Here is a 17,039-nt window from a genome sequence, read left to right as displayed (position 1 = left end):
ATGGAATGGATGTGATATTGTAATAAACTTTGAATATTTCGTAACTGTAAACGAATACAAAATTGCTACAATAATGTGAAATACTTTAGGGAAAAATTTAGGGTTCACGAGCCACAAGTCACGATAGAATCTTGGTTTTATTCGTTTGGTGAGATTTCAATTCCAAGAAGGCAAGCCATTGTCAATGATGTTACTTATTTTCTGATTATGAGTTCTTGTGTGTGTACGTGGTACAGAGTTAGTTCGTAGCTCTGATGAATAGAATTCTACCTAAGTATCTTGTTCCTAATATTATGTTTTCATAACACTTCAACTTCTTCGAACGATTCATCCGATTTATATATTTAGTTAATAAGTATGTAAGTAAATATGTAGCTACACCCACTGGGTAAAATTGTATTGATTATCACTGTATTGCCTAACATCAACATGTACACATACAATTTGTGGCTTATGAATAATAATTAAAAAAAAAACATTTCTTAAGGAATAAATAAAATGGAGAAATAGAAGATGAAGTACTTGATTTTAAGTTTCTACGAATTAAGTAAATATTATATCAGTGGATTTTATACAGAAGCTGTCCGAAATAACCCTAGACTATAGTTTATGTCATAGATTATAACGATTTCATAACGTTACACGTCATGGAATGCTCTTTGTCCCGCTCTCGCATAATCGTCTTAATCACAAGCCAGGAATGCACACGTGCAAATGACATTTATATTATAATGCCTCGCTACAGAGTTGAGTGGTTTCCCTGGATATACTTAAGTGAGACAAGATGACAGCTGTTGTTAGGAATTTCTTTATATACATGTGTAGCAGAATTAACATCAGCTTTACTTATATCGCGAAATGCCAGTTGAAAAATCCAGTCAAATGCGAGTGCAACACTATGTACCTAAGTATGTACAACTTGGGAAGAAAATTTTATTTAGCACTTTATACTTTTTAGCACAAAAACGCCGACAGTTCCTTGTACTTACCGGGAAAATGCTAAATTAAAAAGATTAGTGAATATCCTCGGAGTTCTGCAAATTGTTGTTAATGATTTCCACAATACAGAGAGAATGTAGAGCGTCCAAGAAACTACGCCACTAATCACCACGTTTTTCAATATCCCCATCCGATCACATTTATCGCCAGTTCATCACCAATTAGTCCACTTACAGGCCTAGAAACCGTCTATACATAATAGGCCGCAAAAAAGGTAATTACTGAAACAAAACACTGCGAACGGATTCCGATGCACCATTGAAGGCATTAACACCGATAGTTTTTGTGGTATTGAACGACTCGCGCTGTTTCTCATGCACTAGTTTGGCCTATCATTCTTTAGGTGACATCACTATTGTATACGACATCTCACATATAGAACCCAGATACAGAGTTGGTTGACTTTACAAGAGTCAAATTGACAAATTCGTTGACATATTAAGGTAGTACAGACAGCAACAGAAGTTGCTAAGCGGGCCAGGTGTTCAAAATGATCTTGAAGCGACTTTATTGTTAAGAGAATAAGAGCATGTCAAGGTAATTTTGAACACCTCCCCCATCGCCCGCTTAGCTACTTCTGCTGCTGACTGTACAAATCTAATTATAATTAATGAACCGATATATTTTGTGCACTGTAGATCTAATCTTTAGGTTTGCACTTCACAGTTGCATTCTTCCTCCTTGTGATTTTTATGGCCCGCATCAGAAAAAAGTACTCGAATGTAGGTTAGGTTCTATGGACACCTTCCGACTACATCTATTTCAGTTCCTTTTTTGCAGGATAAGCATTCGCGGTGCTTATCTAAACCAAGAATACCCGGTAAGGTTAAGTAAGAGCTTAATACCTTACCAGGTAGTTGGAAGAGCTTAGAAAACTTGGTACTCGGTAACATACAATCTGTGGAACGCGCTTCCCCTTGGGGCCGGAAAAGCCTTTCTCGCCGTCAGCTTGAGAAAGTGAAAACTGACGTTATCGTCCCGATAACGGCCGACTTTATTTATTTGATTGGACGTGTTCTCATAGATGCGATAGTAGTAGATTATGTTGGAAAGATAAAACGGACTTCCTAAAAGAATGATCTGGTAAATAGGTATAGTAACTGTAGTATTAAGCGATGATCCCAACAAGTTTCAAAACAAAATTAGGCTTCTTTTTCACATGGCGACTTGGAGCCCCTACGATAGCTCCCGGTATTGCTTTCTAATTGGCTGCTGATCGATGATAGGGCCTGCTCCCGCGCAGCTGCGCCTATCTGAGATAAATACTGCAGAAATACTGTAGGTACTGTGGTGTACTATATTAATGTACCTACTCCGCACCCTCGAAGGGGAAGTCGTATTTTATATATCGACGGCAGAAAGAACTGGAAGAAATATCACGTTCCATTTTTCTTTGACACACAATTACGTGATAAAGCGTCATAGCGAAGTTGTCTATTACATTTTTTTTGTATATATTTGGAGCATTTAAGTGTATATTTTTTTGGCAGATAAATCCTTTTAATGCATGAAAAAGCTTTGAGACAATTATGTAGGTAGGGTAGGTAGGTAATAATACTGTGTACTTAACTTATTTGTACTTATGTACATACTATATTTTGTAATCTAATAAAATTAAATAAAAATAAGAATAGGTCTTGCTGCTTGCAACATTTCATGCGTCATTCTAGATACATAGGTGTGTCATGACTTAACATAATATCTCTCATTAATACATAATTAATACCTACCAACATAATTATTAATTGCAAACGTAACATTTCAGTCCTCCGTTAAATAACTGATATGCTAATGAGAAGACGTTGATAGATTAGATAATCAATCTGTTCAGCAAAATTAATCATATTGCCGGTCTAAACCATTATTTTACATAATATACTTTCTACAGATACATAATAACATAAGCATATACTGATCACGAGGTCGATCTATAATAATTACGGTTACCTATTTATTTGTACGAAATTATAATTATAACATTACTTCCTTTCAAACCTTCGAGGTAACGGGAGTCAGTAAACAGTAGTGTTTGTACTGTAAACAACGAAAATATTAAATCAAATTGATAAAAATAAAATATACCTAAATACACAACACAACGTTCGTTTAGCTGCTTCTGCGTACAGTACAGTACATTATTCTATTCTCTATTCGTCCAACTCCAACCTATCATTAACTATTTCGTTTGTACAATTGTATCCACCAAATGTTAAATTCAAACACCTTTTAATAGCTTGACATCTGTACATATATGCGTTTCACATATTCGAGAGGTGTTATCCACATCGAACTTTCGTTTTCTTTGTTACGACTGATGGTATTTTATCTTATCTTTCTAAGATACGTTCTCAGATGCGATTGAAATTTTCTAACTAGCGTATCGTTCAAGGTTTTCAAAGCACCTATTTTGATAGACTTGTTTGGGTTTCAGAAAACCAAACGACATTGACTCTAAGTACCTAGGTATACTTACCATTAAATAAAATACTCAGTTATTAGTGGGACTATATTGGGGATTGAAATAAAATAAAATCGATATCGATTTGCGACCGAAGATAAGCAGGTTGTAAGATATCTCAGGATTTATTTATTTATTGAATCTTTATTGCACAAAAGAAAAACCTTATAGTACAAAAGGCGGACTTAATGCCATAAGGCATTCTCTACCAGTCAACCTTAAGGCTAAGCAGAGAGATTGTGAGATTGAGGATTCTCAGGTAATCACATAAAAATAGAGAAAGATGCAGTCAAATTTAACATCTCTACATTTTTTCCCTCGAAATCGCCGGTAACCTAAACGAAAATATCACTTTCCAATAAACTATATAATTTTCGCTTAGCTGCAATGCAAAATGTGCAACTGACAATTGAAAGGTAAAAGATACGTTTAGCGGCCATTGCCACCGCAGTAAGTTAGAAAACGCCACACCTTGCCTATAAACTTGCGCGTACGCACAATTTATTGAAAACTGCTACTTCGCTACGCGGCCGGCTCCACATTAAAAAGGTCCCAACAGCCCGAATATCTCTACTAAGATATCTCTTTTCAAAGCGGTTACTTGCAACGAGTTGTGGTCAGATGCGTCATAACTCTGAGCAATTGAATACCGATTACGGGTTAGCATTGTAACGCTTTAACTGGGTGCTCTGTCGGGTGCACTTACACAGACTCGTGCGCATAGCCACAGATTAATAAATAGTTACTACGTAACAGATACTTCATTCCCAAACAAAAGCAAAAATACCTACGCTATAATAGCCTACAAAACCTTAATAATAATACCTGCTGCTCAGGACAAGAAGAAATGTACCATAAGTACGCGCACAAAGAGTCGAGACTGTGTTGCCCGCCGTGCGAGTCACGTGCCAACGCGTCCTCGTAAGAATGCGCTAGGGTTGTAGCTACCCTACCTATGATGATTATTGTAATAAAACGAATGTTGCGAATCAAATATGTTTTAGTTCTAATATAATGATTTATAATTTTTTCCCTTCTCGGAATTCTCTGTTATTAAAATTTTATTGTTGAAAATATCCTAAATCGCGTAAATAATTTTAATAAATATTCAGGAGCAAAGCAACGGACAATCAACGGTTTTTAAAAGTTGTAATACGGTGCTACCAGGCCGATTAATTATTACGTCGTCAAAATTATTTCAAAATACTTTTTCTAACCCTTCAATATAATTATTAAACGTTTCAGGTGGGACCTTTAGCCCGCCATAAAAAGATGAATCTTTATTATAGGCTTTTTCCTTTGTTTTTTTGACTTTTTCACCCATCTACTGCACAATAATTACGCGGTATCGGCATTTCGAAGCATAAGCGCGGGAAACGCGCGGTGCAATGCGGTGCGAGCGCTGAGGCGGGCGTTCGGCGGCCCTCTGTCGGTTGTATCGTCGACGATACGCCGAGCGGTAGGCATATAGCGCGTGGCCTTGAGCGTGTGACGGAGGCCTGGCATAGCTTAGTATTGGCGTGTGATCTCCAATTACGCCTAGTTGTTAGAGGTATTGAAGGCCTGAGGCGAACGATTGCCTGCGCTTTGTGGGCGATGGGTATAGTATAACACAGGAATGTGCCAACTAGACTGCGGAGATCACCTGCAGAACGGATATTGGTATTAATGGGGTCCGCGTGAGAGTTTTACAACTGGTGCAGGTGGGTTATACATGAACCAATGGCGAAAATATCTAGCTGCTGCTTAAATACTTGCATAGCCATGATTTGCAAGTATGTAGTAATTGCACAAGGGGCAACTTCCGTTCGTGATAAAAATGAAAATATTTCAAAGGTAGCATTAGAAAATTTGTTTGTTGTCTTTACAGTGGATCCGATGGCTGATGACATTATCTACGCCAACACTAAAAAGCAGTTCATAAGGCACATTTTTCTCATATAATGTAGTAGGTATAAATTGTTGTTGTGGTCTTTTGTGAGATGCTCCAGGTATGAGTATGAGCCAAGTCATGACACCATTCTGATGCGCATTTCCTAGATAGTTATTATAGGGGTTGGTCTGTGTAGTACACCTGAAGAATTGGGTTAGGTTAGGAAGATAATCTTTTAAGGTCTTCACTTCAAGTGTTATTGGTATTTATTCTTATCATGTAGATTAAACAGATATGTCTGTACCTACATATATGAAGCAAGCATTTAGTTGATTCGTTTCGATGGCGTCAATCAAATCTGTGCATTCATGCTTGTATTTAAAACGTTATATAACAGGCAGATCGTTACTTTGATTATGACGGTTCGTTTAGCGGCTCTTCGTGGCCGATTTTATCAGTGGATATAGGTACACGTTATATATTCATCGCTTCAAACAGCAATATAATTAGGTTTATCCATAGTTTAACTGCATTCCTTCCTGTCGGTTTTTTTTAAACACTATTTTAGATCGCGTGATATCCGATTTGATAATTAGATTAGAGATTACAATGAATTTGCTATTGACATTGAATCACGGAAGAAATATACCAGCATGCAGCGGCCATACTACTGTTTGTTTATAAAAAAGGAGGCCAAAAAAAAGGAAATGAAACGCTGTCTTGTTTAGTTTATAACCGTTGATTCGAATGTAGTAATTAGCTTTTTGCTCATTGCGGAATAGCGCTAAATACTCCGAAGGCGCGCCATGGGGGTTCAGTCCAGATTCTAGACATACTGACATTATTCGCATTATTTGACAGATACCCAACTAATCAACTGTTGCGCAGTGACTTCTCATTAGTAACATAACTAATGGATGGCTGTCGGGACCGCCGCAAATAAATTCAAATTCAAACTATTCTAAGTTGACAGGCCGCCATGTTAGAATCCCGATGACTCAGTTTAAATTCCGAACACGTCGAGTGCGACTGGCATGCCTGACCGCACCGCCTTGTTACGTTCGAAAACAACGAGGAAGTCAAACTTTTTCAAACGTAATGGCTAATAGCTGCCTGGATGGATGCTCTATGGATTGTAAAGCCTACCGACATGATAGGTGTTATTACGCATAACCCGTGTCTCTAGTTCTTGTTAGTCCTTAGAAAGATGTACGAGTCTTCTCCTCTCAGTTGCGCTGGGGTCGTTAGAAAGAGAGTTATGCTTATCTCTACGGTGCTTTAGCATGCTAGGAACTCTGAAGTAATTATGTTTAAAGCTATGCGGGTATTTGAGCGCAAAAACTGATGTACGGTTTATGCAGGTTGCGTTAATTTGCCGTCTAGTCAGACAGAGCTAAAGTACCGCCATGAAGAGAATTATATCCTGACGTATAAAGTAAACGCAGTGCTTATAATGCTCCTTACTGCTGCTGTCTTATTGTACCTACATAAACTAGGAATAAGTAGGAATGATACCGTATATTTACGAGTAGGTAGGTACCTACTAAATATTTATATCAGCAGTCTTCATCAGCAACCACCAAATTCAGGTAATAAAATAAAAATAACTCTTAAATAGTTTAATTAACGTTCCTAATATCATAGTCTTTCATAATGGACAAGTTGAAACACCAAGTCATCGAGGCAACATGAAATAATTTGAATTAATTACATAACTAATAAAATCTCGCGTGTTTTAGATCTCGTGACTTGCGCAATTTCGTATAATCGATGTATTGGATGAAATCAAATTTTTGACTAACTTCACTGGTTCTTACGTAACTGCAACGGTACAGTTGCTCATCGTCCTGTTTACTGACTATCCGAAAATAAATCTTATTACAAAGACAGAAAGTCCATGGATGGTCAGTTAAGAGTGTTGCTAGCACTTCGTGCATGTTGTATTGGTGGCATGTCTTGTCTATGGTTTATGGGCAGTGGACTTGTGGTAATGAGGTGAAACGTGGTGGACACGTCACGAGTATCGGAATACACTAATAAGTACTGTTAAAATTCGTACCAATAATAGTTAATTTAACTTCTAAATGATTATTACTTAAGACACCAATACGAAATCTATACGTAATAATAATGTAATACCGTATACCTACCACCTCATTTTTATTATTTTTTTTCTTTTGAAATTACTCAATCATTAAATTCGAAAACAATTTCAGAATAATAAAAGTGTATTTTCTACAAGTTAGCTAATACGAAACATCCAGATTGATAACAGAATACCGTTAAGATAGAAGTTCGTTTAAATCTCTTTCTCACGCTTCTAAGCGTCACCGTCACCCCTAAGAAAGGAAGTACCAGCAAATCAATAAAGAATTAGCTTCCTTTCCCATTGACACCTCCGGCGATCGGCCATTATTTACGTATTAAACACAACTGATATTAGCACCCGTTACTGTCACAGACAAGTGTAAAACGGGCACAGGTCTTGATGCGTGTTTTTTCAGTTAATGTTGGGTTTCTAATGAGTCAGATGGGCAGAATTGTGTTAATGTTGAAGTTTTAGTGTTGACAATGTAGTAAACTGAATATTAAACCCAGTGGGGGCCGCTCTATGTAGATCGGAACACAGTGCCTACATTTAAAATAAATACTACTACCAGTGTAAAATAATATAAAATCCTATGTACCCAAGAAGCTAGCTGAGTCGACTATTCTTCTTTGGTGTGGGCGGGCGGCACCTCAAGCGGGTGCATTTTTTATAAGTATTACCTTTGAGTATTGTCAGAAATCTTGAAATGTAAATCCCAACAAAAACATAAATGTGAAATGAGAGCCAAGTTCAATATTAAGAATATGTGTTGTTGTTGACTCGCTGACAAAAGAATTGAGATCTATATGGGTGCCAAGTTCTGTGCTGTGTAGAAAATCCTGAAATTATTAAGGATTTGTCTTGGCTAGTTTTTACGTATAGGTTATTTATTATATTTGACTAGGTACGTTACTTTTCTAAAATTTGGTTTTTTGGTAAAAACTAGCCAAGACAAATCCTTTATAATTTCAGGATTTTCTACACAGCACAGAACTTGGCACCCATATAGATCTCAATTCTTTTGTCAGCGAGTCAACAACAACACATATTCTTAATATTGAACTTGGCTCTCATTTCACATTTATGTTTTTGTTGGGATATCATTACTTTTTGTACAGAAATTACTATAGTAAGTATTCTATTCATCATGAAAGCAGTTTAGCAGTTCACCTATAAGTATTAATTATTTTTTTTCCATCGAAATATCAATAATTTCCAGTTTTCAGATTTTTTCCTTTATATACACCTACTAGTCTATCTTGATGCCAAATATCAAGTTTCTAAGTCATCTAGAAGTGGGTTAGGTTTTTGGTCTATAAGTATTAATTATTTTTTTTTCCATCAAAATATCAATAATTTCCTGTTTTCAGATTTTTCCCTTTATATACACCTAATAGTCTACCTTCGTGCCAAATATCAAGTTTCTAAGTAATCTAGAAGTGGGTTAGGATTTTGGTCTATAAGTATTAATTATTATTTTTTTCCATCGAAATATCAATAATTTCCAGTTTTCAGATTTTTCCCTCTATATACACCTAATAGTCTACCTTGATGCCAAATTTCAAGTTTCTAGGTCATCTGGAAGTGGGTTAGGTTTTTGGTCTATAAGTATTAATTATTTTTTTTTCCATCAAAATAACATTAATTTCCTGTTTTCAGATTTTTCCCTTTATATACACCTAATAGTCTACCTTCGTGCCAAATATCAAGTTTCTAAGTAATCTAGAAGTGGGTTAGGATTTTGGTCTATAAGTATTAATATTTTTTTTTTCCATCGAAATATCAATAATTTCCAGTTTTCAGATTTTTCCCTCTATATACACCTAATAGTCTACCTTGATGCCAAATTTCAAGTTTCTAGGTCATCTGGAAGTGGGTTAGGTTTGTGATCTATATGTCAGTCAGTCACAAAAATGCCGGTTTTTACACGTTGATTTATCAATAACTGTATGAGCTATTTTTATGAAATTTTGTATTTTGGACAAGCTAAGGGGCTTGAATACATGTGCCAAATTTCATTTGTGTAGGTTAAGTAGGTTTCAAGTTGTGAAGGGGTCAAAAGTAGCTCGAAATGGTTCGTGTAATATTACACACGGTTGCTGCGTCGCCAGTTCCTTTTTCTTTGAACTTGGCTGGACACGCTACCGCGTGTCTAGACCTATTACCTATACCTTTATGTAAGTACCTATTGATAAAGTAAACGTCATGACTAAAAGTAAACAAATTTTATTGAATGATCTGTACACAAAATGATTGTATAGTGTCAATCGGATGCGTACCTAAACCGGAGATTAAATGTTCCAGTTAAGTCACAATAAGGGCGTGTCCACATGTCAACAAAGCCATACAGTCCATGGAGCTGCATACAGCCAGTAAAGTACCATCTGCAATGGCGTCATGTTGATGATACACGGAAAATTCTAGCTTACCGGCGGTCAAGAATTATTTACGTCTCTTAGTCTACTCTTACTCAGTGTACCGATAGGCAATTTATATAAATAATACTATGTTATTATGTGGTTATTTGAAATGAAATAACAAGAGTCTTACTCTTAATTATATGATGATGATGATGAAATTAAATTGTACGTATGATGTATGATGTATTTGGTTTCATTATGAAAAACGGCCTTAAAAACCTTAAGGCACCAGGTAACAATTAGTACCTTAAGTTTAGTTAAGACTATTAAGTACATAATTGGATTTTACAGAAACATTTGACCAGTCGACACATTGACGCGTGTCTTGGAATTACCTTATTTAAGCCGATATTGGAGTCAAACTGTCAATAATGTCTTACAAGGGATTATTTAGGAAATTGTATGAACAACAACTTTATAGTTCCGAAAGGTCTTGACGTATACTTTTTAGCTTTGAGTCAGTAACTCAACTCAAGTCTTAACTGACACAGTTTGAGCTACTCTCTCCTTACTCACTCGCAGGTACTTACCTTCGTCTGAGTCACCAGTGTGAGGCGGAGTCCATTCATGATTGTGCCTCAGATTTGTTCCGAGAACATTTATCTTACGCTACGTTCATAACTGGAGACTGACTCATTTGACGTTTTATCTTTTTAATTTTATTTGACCCCTTATAACCTTCGTGTGGGCACTCTTATTCTTAAGTCATCTGTAATATCTCGCTAGTCCCTTGTGTACACAACTACACAGAGTAGACAGTAGTACCTATAGGGACACAATGGAAGAGTTATCGTAACAATGGTAGGCGGTCAACCATGACAAAAATAGAAAGATGAATTTTGATTAAGTCATTAAGTCACTATCATTTTTTGCAGACCAACAAAATTAAGATGTTTTTCCCGCTTTTTTATCTCAATAGACGATGTCTATTGTTGGTAAAGTATGCTTACGGATTTAAGGTGTGTTTTTAAATAGCCTAAAAAACAATTAGGGTTTTTGTGAGTTAGCCAAACAAACAGAAATGATTACTTGTCCGACGCCCAGTCAACCAGAAAAGTCAACCTTGTACCAAAGCAAAGCAAGTTCAATGCCATGGAAAGAATACAATTCATTAAGTAGTCAAACTAGCGCGCGATGAGTAGTAGTTTTGGGCACAAAAACTTAATGTGTGTGTAATCATGTTTTGATTACGGTGTTCGGATAAATTCTAGGCCGGGAGATATTATATTTTTTATAAGATTATGCACTCACGCGATGACACTTTATGGATGCGGTATGTAGGCCAAAGATTTTTTTTTTTCATAATTGTGGCCCACAAACAAAATTTCTCTTTTTAATACCAAACTTTAACTAAGTACTTAGTACCAGTACCGTCTTTACCATAAGGGCACACGGGGCCCGTGCCCAGGGCCCCCATCCTCAGGGGGCCCCGAAGGACAGACAGTATCAGTATATTTGATTACCCATGCTAAATAGAAGATCATAGTAGAAATATGTTAGCTGAATTAGCTTTCTTTACTTTCCAAAAGGGCACCAAATTCTTATGTAGTATGCCCCAGCATAGTTTAAGACGGCCCTGCCTAGTACCTACCATAACATTTTCATGTGTAGGTTCCTATTAGAAATTATATTATTGCTTAATTTGATTGAATCAAATGATTCCAAAGGTGTGCAGAGCAAACGTGTGTAATCTATAATAGAAACTATTTTTTGTAATTGATAAAGATAATGGATTTTAAAACCACAATACGATATTGACTTTATGTAATCTAAGAATTTTTAGGTCTTAACACTGTCAGTTATTTATCACTTTCTAATGATTCAGCCAAAATTCCCACGAATGTAATTAGATTGCACTCAATCTTAATTAGTAATTGTCTCGAGTGGGGTATTCTATTATTGTACCTCGCCGATAATGACTCGTTTCATAAGGTTTTATGACTCTATATTAGGGGTTAACAACTAAGTATATAGGCATGGTATAATAATATACTCCGCCTGGTACTCCATTCCCGTCTTTTCTAGGTCACCTAACTGACACGGGCCTACGTCATCATGCGACAGCGCTATATGATAATATGCGATAGCGCTATATATAGCGGCCATGTTGTTGTGACGTAGGCCCGTGTCACTCTGGGAATGGAAGACCATGTTTTATTAGACTATGGTATATAGGTACTTATAGTAAAGAGTTAACACATTCACTGCCAAGAACACATACTTAGGCAGCTGATTGCGAGTCAAATGATGTATAGTCGGACCACGCTAAGTTTTCATGCCAAATGCTACGTCAAGTATGGAGCTTATAGTCAGGGATATTTATGTATTCTTAATGCCAAGTCTGAACAAAGTTATCGCGGGGTCTGAATCTAGTTCGCCGCCGATTTAGTGCGAAATGTGTTTGGTCTAATATCATTAGTAACAAAACAATCTTCGACACGCAAATCACAACATCCCTCTATACCACTACTTCGATTAGAGTCAGATCAAGAAAAGTCTGCAACGATTTTGATAGCACACGCAGTTCAAGTGTTATTTATACGACATAATTTCATAGAAGTTTGACGTTTACAATAACACTAGCACTGCGTGTGCTATCAAAATCGTTGCAGTCTTTTCTTGGTCTAACCCTACTTATGTTACTATCTATGAATTACAAGGCGTGGCTCACTCCGCGATTTCGTCGCTTTGCTACAGGTAGCTAAAAGTACATCCGTTCCACACCAATTTTGGTGGTAGCCATAAGCCGCGCGTGGCGCTGTCGGCACCTAGCGGCCATGTCTGTCCTGATGGTAACAGACGCGTTTTGTTAGAGAGTGAGTCTTCTGTACCTAGTACTATTATTTATTCTGTGGAATTACTAACTGCTATTAGCAGGTAGGTATGCATGATTATGTTTGATACTGACCTCACGCACTTTCCCGGAACAGGGAACTACGCTCGTCCGACCTGCAAACAAAAGGAAAGGGGTTATGTAAAAGATGGAAATGTTGTTATAAGTACGAGTAGGTATACATATAGTAGACAATTTATTGTTGTTTGTAATGATCAGTGATCGTACATTTTCCAGCATTTTTGGTGCAGCACTGCAGAGTGGTGTTAACGGAATTGGTATAGATAATTTCAACTGAAATGGTAAATTAAGGTTAATATTAACGTAATTAACGCTAATTAATCATTAGGGTTGAAATTATTTATACCAATTCCGTTAACACCACTCCGCTGCACCAAATCGATTCGCGTGGTGTTAACGGAATCGGTATAGATAATTTCAACTGAAATGGTAAATTAAGGTTAATATCAACGTAATAAACGCTAATTAATCATTAGGGTTGAAATTATTTATACCAGTTCCGTTAACAACACTTCGTGCACCAAAAACGCTGGAAAATGTACGATCCCTGGTAATAATTAGATGTTATTATTATAATATATTTGAACTAAGTATCAATTCGACTAAGTAGGTAAATAAAATTTATTTCAATTTTGTAACATCGTCGGATCTAAGTCACACAAACTTGTCAATCAAAATAGCTATTCATACATTTTGTTTGGGTAATTATCATAAAAATATGTTGATTCAAATTAATAAAGAAATAATTAAGTAAGTAAAACAAAAACCAGTATCACCAATCAAACATTAAAATTCCTATAACTCTCTTAAGCTATAACTGCTATAAATATTTTAATGTTTGGTTAACGCATATCACGCATATCATTAGCTATGCCTTTCTCGTTCAACATGGTTCCAACAATTACAATTTATAATGACAGCATCAACTTAGACGGATGATAGAAATGTTTAATAAAAAGTGACAACTGCCGTGTTCCATACAAGGGATGCTATTTGTTCCAGTGTCATCTGTATCATGGGATGTCAGCGTTTTTGCGTCTGAATATGACAGTGACAATTTTATTACGTGCCTCCATGCCTGGATTTAAAAAGTTGTTGGGTTGTTTATGGTATGAGATTTTCAAAATGGTTACGGAAGCTGTAAAACTCACTTAGAATAGTTAAGACACGAGTAGCTTAGGACTCTTGGGAGCTGTTTAGAGCTTTCCATTAGATAAGTATTTAAACATGTTTTGATATATACCTACGTACTAGACATATAGACAGGGCCGTCATAAACTATGATGGGGCCCTTTTGGAAAGTAAAGAAAGCGAATTATACTAACATTTTTCTGCTATGATCTTCTGTTTTTTATAGGTAATCAAATATGATGTTACTGTTGGTCTTTCGGGGCCCCCTGACGATTGGGACCCTGGGCACGGGCCCCGTGTGCCGTTATGGTAAAGACGGTACTGCACATAGATGCTCAAGCTCAAGCAAGATATTTTAACGATGATTCGTACGCGTGATTAGAAAGAGTTGAATCACACATCAAAATAAAAAGTGACGGCTTAATTACTACAGTTTCCTCCATTCTAAAAACTCAGTTTGCTACTCGTTATAACATCGTGGAGTTAGACATGTAGTTCTGCTTTAACGCGTCTATATGGCCCGATTAATGTAATTATATGCCATGTATAGGCACTGATTCATCGTCTACTTATCGCCAATTTGTACGTTTACGGACAATTTACCGCGTGTCCACTGTGGAAGCCGACCGACGGACGGAAGATGTGTAATTCTCCTGTCAAACATGTTTATTATAAATGCAAATATGCATAGATGTAAACAAGTGCGTAGTATCCACATTTAAATAAATATGTTGGAAGTTTTAGTTCTAGAATTTTCGAATGTCAATAAGTTTGTAATTAATATTGTATTGTGTGCGAAGTACGTATACATGGTGGGGAACAAAAGCGGCCACAATGATTAGTGACCATTTTAATTAATAAATATTTGATATTGGCCAGCTTGTTTTAGCTTTAAGATTGGTAGTATCTATCTAACAATTGTATGAGATAAGCATTACCTATCTTTAACGAAAAATTAAAGGAGTTTAAGATTATCCTTGTGCCGATTAAAAATGTATATCTTAAGGAACCACATTTTTATATTAAGATTAGCCTTTACAGAGAAAATTTATTAATGTAATTAATTAACCAAATTCTCCCTAAACTATAGATTTTAAGATTTTAATCAAGCAGAAACGGCTACGAGCGATATACTACAAATCGCAAGTCTTGCCCGAAGCGTTGAATTTTTAATTTTTTCCTTTAATATTAAAAATTAAAATTTTGTCTGACTCTGCAGTGAAACATTCCAAATGTTTTCTCCTACCATCTCCTACAAATTATTAAAACGAGATGATTAGGCAACAGTTGATTAGTATGACAAGTTAATTCGTCGGCCGGTCGTGTCGCACTAATGTGCACTATAAATGCGCGATTGTATGCAGATGCGCGGGCGCGGCGGCGCGGCGTTCGATTGCGTAGACGCTGCGGCTGCGAGTTGAATATGTTCCCGGGCACTATATTGAGTAGGGCCTACCACGAAACTCGAAATGTCGTTATGTCTTCTATAGCTTATGCAAGAGTGATAGAGTTAGACCGAGAAAAGTCTGCAGCGATTTTGATAGCCAACGCAGGGCAAGTGTTATTTATACGTCATAATTTCATAGAAGTTGACGTTTAAAATGACGCACTGCGTGGGCTATCAAAATCGCTGCAGACTTTTCTCGGTCTAACTCTAGAGAGGCAAACAACGAAATTTTGATTTTCGAGGTAGGCTCTCGGATATCGAGAAGTAAGGAAGTGACACAGTAGATCACACTTTTTTTATTGATCTAGGAGTATTTACAGGGTGTGATATAGGAAATATACTGAGCAATTTTAAGTAGAGACCAACCCTGAAAATAAATGGCTCTCCCATAGAAAACATGAACATCTAATAAGCCAAAATGTATGAAACATCTATTCGCCTCACTCACCTGTGCTCGGTAAGTATCGCTATTGGAATTACACTGTTATTGGGACTGCGCGTGATTGCTGTAAGTTCACTTCAGTACATAAACCACTCAGTGGATCACAATATTGTATAACCATGTACAATTGTACAGTCAAACAAGTACGAGTCAAAGCGTACCAACATTTACGTTCAACTCACTCTTTACCTGATTATCATTATAACTTTTAATATACTGGGTCAAGCAGATCTTGTCAGTAGAAAAAGGCGGCAAATTTGAAAAATGTAGGCGCGAAAGGATATCTTCCCATAGAAAATTTTAATTTCGCGCCTTTTCCTACTGACAAGATTTGCTTGACCATCTATAGTTTTAATGTTCGTATTACTCCTTAACGCAAACCGAACTAAAATATTATTTATACGACTCCCCAGAGAAATATAATATCAGACTGGATGGTGTTTAGCAAAAATGTGTCAAGCCACATTCATTTTGCAATAAAATGTCAACTTTAAGCGTAATTTTTTGAGTTGACATTCTTATTGCGTAATTAATGTGGGTTGACACATTATTGCTAAACACCATCCTATTATAACTACAAGTGAATCGATTGGAACAAACGACATCAACGAACGGTAATAACTAGTAATAAGGAATCTACACCCTTCAATTGACTGTCATCCTTTGGGTACAAAATCCTAAAAATAAAAATTAATTCAACGGATCAAACGGATGTCATCAATCTTCTATTGATTTGTTGATTTTTCTACACACTCAATGTTTTGATTTACAACTTACAACGCACCGAACTTGAAATTCAAGAAAATTGTTTTAGAAATAACCCATTCAATTCCAATAAGATTTCTTGTACAGGTGTGTAACAATCGAGTTTGATTTATCGGCGACTGTACCCGGCTTGAGTCACCGCTGCTGAGTAGGTATTGACATCTTCGAGGAATATAGTTTAATATTTGCGCAGCAATTCAGAGTTTTGTTAAGCATGATGTGTAATGTTGCTCATCATGCTTTACAAAACTGAATCACATCGCTACTAAATGCAGGGGTGCGAAACTTAAAAGGGGGGCTTTTTTACATATAAACAGGCGACGTCGGTATCATATTAATGACAAAATTTGCTCACAGGATGCTTCCATATAAATCAACTAGATGGCGTCACCGCAGAAAAACATGTTTGCTCCTTTGTCTGTGGTGTCTTAAAAAAACACGCATCCAGGCCATAATTGTTAAAAAGAAAAAGAACTTTGTCTTTGCATTTTTATCACAAATTCCGTTTCAAGTATGAAACGTTTAAAATTTTCTGTAATTTAGGTACCTCACATTTTTTTA

General features: G+C 36.4%; 1 protein-coding gene across 1 annotated transcript in view; it reads right to left on the bottom strand.

The window, feature by feature from the left end:
• The window catches only part of LOC134794880 (uncharacterized), a 49,573-nt gene that overhangs the window by 18,605 nt on the left and 13,929 nt on the right, over positions 1–17,039 (bottom strand). Inside the window, exon 2 of the mRNA XM_063766708.1 lies at positions 12,748–12,788. The gene's annotated coding sequence lies outside the window, so the exon portion shown is untranslated. The remainder of the gene's footprint in view (positions 1–12,747; positions 12,789–17,039) is intronic.

The sequence above is a fragment of the Cydia splendana genome, chromosome 11 (genome assembly GCF_910591565.1).
Source record: "Cydia splendana chromosome 11, ilCydSple1.2, whole genome shotgun sequence".
In the NCBI taxonomy this organism is placed as follows: Eukaryota; Metazoa; Arthropoda; class Insecta; order Lepidoptera; family Tortricidae; genus Cydia; species Cydia splendana.
The sequence above is the reverse complement of the archived record's forward strand: the minus strand, read 5'-3'. Positions and strand labels throughout refer to the sequence as shown.